General features: G+C 42.6%; 1 pseudogene across 1 annotated transcript; it reads left to right on the forward strand.

The window, feature by feature from the left end:
• Positions 1-216: 216 nt before the first annotated feature.
• Positions 217-2,386, forward strand: LOC309826073 (elongation factor 1-alpha 2-like; annotated as a pseudogene). The gene is made up of 5 exons: positions 217-357; positions 546-735; positions 1,272-1,506; positions 1,639-1,841; positions 2,133-2,386. The product of its transcript is annotated as an elongation factor 1-alpha 2-like (transcript).
• The last annotated feature ends 4,795 nt before the right edge of the window (positions 2,387-7,181 follow it).

Consider the following 7,181-nt stretch of genomic DNA (forward strand, 5'->3'; position numbering starts at 1 on the left):
GGTTTTAGTTTTCAGTTGACACTACCCTAGTAGTGTTGACACTACCCTAGTTGACATGTCCTAGGCTCTGGGCTAGGCCATGAAGTGGGGAGGGGGGTGCTTGGCAGGAACAAGGTGGAGGGGAGGAGAGGAGACACAGGGGTCTGCCTGGAATGCTTTGGCCTCACCCACCCTGTGCTCCAGTCTAACAGTGACTGAAGGAAGGAACCCGCCACCATGGGCGAAGAGAAGACCCATATCACTATCATCAACCATGTGGACTCTGGCAACTTCACCACCACCGCCGGGCATCTCATCTACAAGTGTGGAGGGATCGACAAGAGGACCATCGAGAAGTTTGAGCAGGAGGCAGTGGAGGTAATGCACCCGCGGTGTCTGTGTCTAGGACTGGCGGGGAGCTGGAGGATGTCCAGCTCCTGGGTGGGTCTGGTGGCAGAGCATGGACAGCAGGGTGCGCTGTTGGGTCTAAGGCACCGCTGAAGTCGCCAGGCTAGACCCCTCTGCTCACCGTCGATGATGCTCTACTCACTGCCATCCCTCTGTAGACGGGCAAGTGCTCCTTCAAGTACACCTGGGTGCGGGACAAACTGAAGGCAGAGAAGGCAGAGAGAGAGCAGTGGCAATGCCATCGACATCTCCCTGTGGAATTCTGAGACCAGCAAGTACTACATCACCATCATTGATGCCCCAGACCACAGGGACTTCATCAAGAACATGATCACGGGCACCACCCAGGTAAAGTAGCCCATGTTCCCAGGGGCCTCCCTATGGGGGGGAGGGGCGGTGGAGGGAGGGAGGAGAGGTTCGGAAGGGGAGGAAACTTAGGCTTTATTTCTGGGACTTGGGGAAGGTCAGTATCATAAGCCTTAGAAGGTTTTCCTCACCCCATACCAATCATCAATTCTGAAAGAACTGGAGGAGGACAGACTCTAATGAGGAGGCTCAGACACCGTCCCCCTTTCAGGCTGGGGCAGGGACCAGGTTTTCTGACACCCAGACAAGTAGGTCACTTGGGGTCCGGGAGGAAGGAGCTAAAACCTCATGTGTGGTACTGGGTGAGAGTTTAACTGGAAGGTGGGACCTCTGTGCACAGCAGCAACCAAGGGACCCACGAATTTGTCCACTTCTGGAGAGGGTCTCATGCCATTGTATACGTTCCCGGAGCTTTACCAAGGGGCCTGGGGCTGCCCGAAGCTCTAGCGTCTTCCCAGCCGGTCCGGCGCTCCCTCCTCTAACTAACCCCTTGACTCCGTGATGTCTGTGTCCTGCAGGCTGACTGCGCAGTGTTCATCGTGGCCAGCTGCTTGGGCGAGTTCTAGGCGGGCATCTCCAAGCAAGGGCAGACCCTCAAGCATGGGCTGCTGGCCTTCACCTTGGGCGTGAAGCAGCTGATCGTGCCCGACAACAAGATGGTCTCCACCGAGCCCGCCTACAGCTCCGCGCACTTCCAGGAGATCACGAAGGAAGTGAGTGCCTACACCAAGAAGATCGGCCTCAGCGGTCTTTGTGACCATCTAGGGCTGGCACAGCGACATGCTGCAGCCCAGCACCAACGTGAGTGCAGGCTGGGTCTGCGGGCGGCCGGGCGGGTGGGCAGCTGGCGCGGGTCCTGGTCCTGGTCCTGGGGTGGGAACCCAGGTAGCCACGCCCCAGACTCACCTCTCTTTGCTCTGCATCCCCATCCCCACATATGCCTTGATTCAAGGGCTGGAAGGTTGAGCAAAAGGAGGGCAGCGCCACGAGGGTGACTCTGCTGGAAGCTCTGGACTCCATCCTCCCTCCCACTTGCCCGGTCAACAAGCCCCTGAGGCTGCCTCTGCAAGACTTGTACAAGATTGGAGGTGAGGTGACAGGGCTTCTATAGGAATGATGGAGTTGAATGAGCTCCGGTGTGTGATTTGCCAGGGTTCAGATCCTGACTTGTGAGCTGGGATAAAGTGCCAAAGGCCCCAGCACTTCCAGTTTATCTGATACACAGCATAAATAGCCAGTCATCGGATTCAGCGCTTCCTACCAGTGCTGCAGGTGACCTTGGTCCTTGATGCCAAGAACCAAGGGAGCTCCCAGGAAGCCATTTCTCACTGGGTGGGTCTAGAATTGTTGTGACTGCCTGCCCTTCTCCTATTGCACAGGTATCGGCACTGTGCTTGTGGGCCGTGTGGAGATCGGCTTCCTGAAACCCGCATGGTGGTCATCTTTCCTCCAGCAATGTCACCACTGAGGTCAAGTCTGTGGAGATGCACCACGAGGCCCTGCCTGAGGCCCTGCCCGGTGACAACGTGGGCTTCAACGTGAAGAATGTGTCCCTGAAGAACGTGGCAACGTGGCCAGAGACAGCAAGAACGACCCCCCAGATGGAGGCCCACAGGCTTTGTGGTGCAGCTAAACGCCTGGGGAAGTCAAGGGCCTTGGCACTCTTCGGTGGTGGAAGTGCTTGTTAGGAATTAGTCCTGAGGGACTTCCCTGGTGGTCCAGTGGCTAAGGCTCAGGCTTCCAATGTAGGGGGTCTGGTTGGATACCTGGTCAAGGAACTAGATCCCACATACTGCTAACTAAAGTTCCCAACATGCTACGAAACTAAAGTTCTATTTTAAGGCCCATAGGCTTTGAAGTATTTTCCTACGCAGGGCTCTATCCCATCCTTCTCCCGTTTCCCTCAAATGTAAAACGATATTACAATGGCATAGTGTCAATAGGTTAGTCCAACACTACCATGTCTGTCCCTCTCACCCACCCTCTCTTTAATATGTATTTTTTTAACTAAAGTATAATTGATTTACAGTGTTGTGTTAGTTCAGGTGTGCAGCAAAGTGATTCAGTTCTCTCTGTATATCTATCTAACTATATCTATATCTATTATTTTTCAGATTATTTTCCATTACAGATTATTACAATATATTGACTATAGTTCCCTGTGCTATGCAGTAGGCCTTTGTTATTTATCTATTTTATATATAGTCGTATGTATCTGTTAACCCCAAACACCTAATTTATTCCCCCCCACCACCCCCACTTTTCCCTTTGGTAACCATAAGTTTGTTTTCTATGTCTGTGAGTCTGTTTCTGTTTTGTAAATAAGTTCATTTGTATCATTTTTTTTAGACTCCACATATAAGTAATGTCATATGATGTTTGATTTTCTCTGTCTGACTTCCTTCATCTTAGTATGAAAATCTGTAGATCTATTCCTGTCCTCTCCTCCTCTCCATTCTGTTCCTGCCCAGCATGCCCCTCCCCACTTATAATGGAAAAGAATCTGAAAAAGAATATATATACATAGATATATGTATATATATACATATATCTGAATCACTTTGCTGTACACCTGAAACTAACACAACACTGTAAATCATCTACACTTCAAATATTTTTTAAAAAACTGATAGATACGAAAGGAGATATAGACAAGTCACAGTTATAGTTAGAGACTTTAAACCCCCTCCCTCAGTAATTGATGGAACAATTAGATAGAAATCAATAAGACTAGAGAAGAACTCAACAAAGATATCAGCTAACATGAGCTAAGAGACCTTTATTGAACACTGTACCCAACAACAGAAGAACAAATATTCTTTTCAAGCACCCATGGACCATCTACCAAAACAGACCCTATCCTGAGTCATAGAAGATACCTCAACAAATTTTAAAAGAATTGGAATCATACAGAGTATGTTCTCTGAATACAATGGAATTAAATCAATATCAGTAACAAAAAGGTTACAGGAAAACCTACAAACACTTGGAATCAAAATAATCCATGGGTTCAGAAAGAAGTCTAAAGGGACACAAAAATATATATTGAATTTAATGAAAATGAGAACCCAACTTATCAACTTTTAGGAATGCAGCTAGAGTAATGTTGAGAGAAAAACATACAGCAATAAATATAGGTACTCGCAACAACTTGGTTGGATCTCAAGGGCATTGTGCTGAGTGAAAAAAGCCAGTCTCATAAGGTCACATAAGGTGATTCTACTTATATAACATTCTCAAGATGAAAAAATTATAAAGATGGAAAAGAGATTAGTGGATTTCAGAGGTTAGGGATAGTTGGAGGGGGCAAGTGCATGTGATAATAAAGGGGTTGCATGAGGGAAGTCTTTGTGGTGACGTAATGGTTCTGTTATCTTGATGCTGTGGTGGCTACACAAATCTATACTTGTGTTAAAATGGCATAGAGCTATACACATACATTATACCAATATTAAATTCCTGGTTTTTATATTGTACTATAATTATGTGTGATGTGACCACTGGGAGAAGATGGGTGAAGAATACACAGAAACTCTTTGTACTATCTTTGCAACTTCCTATAAATCTATAATATTTCAAAATTAAAAGTTTTTTCAAAGTGAATTAAAGAAATCATTGCCTTCCCTAATGAAATTACATTCTCTCCTGAAATGTCAATTATGGTATCAAATTAATTAAATTTATAGCTACATAGTGTGCACAGCATCATTAAAAGGTAACTATTCATGGCTTTTGACCCTCAGTATGTATGCATGTGCATATATACATACATATATATATATATATATATATATATATATATATATATATCACGCTGTTTGAACTACCTGTGAGCTCTTATAAACTTTCAAGGCTCAGTTTATAAATCTTATCTTTTCCTACAGTATTTTCCTTGGTCCCTCCACACCTACTCTACAAAGAAAGCTAATTTTACCTTTCCATGTGTTCCCAAAGCACTTTGGAACTATCTATGATATAGCAGTTAATACCTCTGTTACAATACTTGTTGATGTATTTGGTCTCCTCTATTAAATAGAGCTTCTTAAGGGTAGATATTCTAATTTACCCTTCAATGTATATCCATGGCCAAAAACTATGCCCATGCAAAACAGTCACTGAATAAAACCAAGTAATGAAAATTGCATTTAATAAGTTACAGAAAAGGATAAACTATGAAACTGTTCTATAATCTTTCATTCTAAAAGTCCAAGAAAAGTCTTGAAGGGAAAAAAAAAGACTTTGATTTTGGATAATAATAGACATTAACTATTATCTCTCATTTAAATATATTTTAGTACTTTGATATCAAAAATACTAAAATTTTAAGTAAACTTTATTTTAAATTTTAAGTAAAGAACATTCCTTGAAACTCCACCGCCAGGATAACTAAATACACCTCTATCATACTGAGTCTCCTGTGGATACCAACTATAAACTCAGTGCAAAAACAAAACAAAATAAAACAAGTAAACAGACAAAAATGTACCTGAAATTATTGGAGAATGACCAAAAGGAAGAGGGAAATCAGCACTTGGACAAAGGAAAAGGAAACTACCATGGTGAGTTTCCTGTTTTTATGACTTGTAACCTGAGGGTGCAGTCAGTGCCTAGTGTTGTTACTAAAAGTATTTATTAAAACCCATAGATAGTCCTTGTAGACTGAAGAACTAGAAGAAAGAATTTAAGAGACTACAGCAACTGGATAGTGAAGGGGGAATTCTAGAAAAGACAGATAATTAAAAGAGACCCCAATAGCCAAAGCAATCTTGAGAAAGATGAACAAGCTGGAAGCATCACATTTCTTGATTTCATATGATATTACAAAGCTATAGTTATCAAAACAGTATAGTACTGGCATAAAAACAGACAGATCAGTAGAACAACAGAGAGCCCAGAAATAAATCAATAGTCATGCATGACTTTGAGCGGTTTAAGAATTCAGTTAAGGAAGTATCTGAAAATGTTGTAGAAATAAGAAGAGAACTAGAATTAGAATTGGAATCTAAAGGTGTGACTGTATGTATTCCTGCATTCTCATGTTACAACTTTAATGAATGTGGAGTTGCTTGTTATAGATGAGCAAAGAAATTGGTTTCTTGACACAGAATCTACTCCTGGTGAGATGCTGAGGATGGCTGAAATAACAACAAAGCATGTAGAATATAACATAAACTTAAGTTTATAAAGCAGTGGTTGAGAACATTTAGTCCATTTTTGAAAGAAGTACTACTGTGGGAAAAATGCTATCAAGCAGCACTGTATGCTCCAGAGACATTGATCATGAAAGGAAGAGTCAATCAATGCAGCAAACTTCATTGCTGTCTTAGTTTTAGAAACTGCCACAGCCACTCTAGCCTTCAGCAAACACCACCGTGATCAGTCAGCAGCCCTCAGCATCAAGGAAAGACCCACCACCAGCAGAAAGATTACAACTTGCTGAAGGCTCAGCTGCTAGCATTTTTTAGCAATAAAGTTCGCTGTTAAATTAAGTTACGTACACTGCTTAGACAATGTTATTGCACACTTAATAGACTAAGTATAGTATAAATATAACTTTTATATTCACTGGGCAAAAAAATTGTGTGACTCACTTTATTGAAATATTTACTTTGTTGCTGTGGTCTGGAAACTGAACCCATAATATCTCCAAGGTATGCCTGTATTTTGCATATAATATCCAGAGTTTTTAGCTGTACTTAATGAAAGGGATAGCAAAATGTACATTTGCTCCATTTTTGTGGAAGGTGAAGTCTAAGAATTTTCTAATCCACTTTTTTTGAATAGGTAGTTTATTAACATGACACAAACTCCAACAAAGTATAACAAATTATATCGTAAAATGTCTCTTTTTTCTTATTCTTCTTCTGTCATACTTCTACTCTTATCTCCGTCCATAGTTTCCTTTTTATCCCCTCAGAGTTCTTTATGCTTATATGAGGAAATGATAAATACAGATTATTTTTATCCCACCTTTTTTACATAAAAGGTGGTCTAATATATACACTGTACTGATCCTTTTCCTTCCCTCTCCATTTAGCTATATATTTCAGAGACCATTTTATATCAAGGACATAAAGAGCTTTCTTTTTTTTTTTTTAAATAATTAATTAATTTATGTATTTTTGTCTGTGTTGGGTCTTCATTGCTGCATGCGGGCTTTCTCTAGTTGTGGTGAGCAGGGGCTACTCTTCGCTGTGGTGCGTAGGCTTCTCATTGCAGTGGCTTCTCTTGTTGCGGAGCATGGGCTCTAGGTGCACGGTCTTCAGTAATTGCAATGTGCGGGCTCAGTACTGGTGGCTCACGGGCTCTAGAGCACAGGCTCAGTAGTTGTGGTGCACAGGCTTAGTTGCTCCGCAGCATGTGGGATCTTCCCAGACCAGGGCTGCTCAAACCTATCCGGGAAGCAGATTCTTAACCACTGTGCCATC

Source organism: Grampus griseus, assembly GCF_964374135.1.
Source record: "Grampus griseus genome assembly, chromosome: 8".
Taxonomy (NCBI): domain Eukaryota; kingdom Metazoa; phylum Chordata; class Mammalia; order Artiodactyla; family Delphinidae; genus Grampus; species Grampus griseus.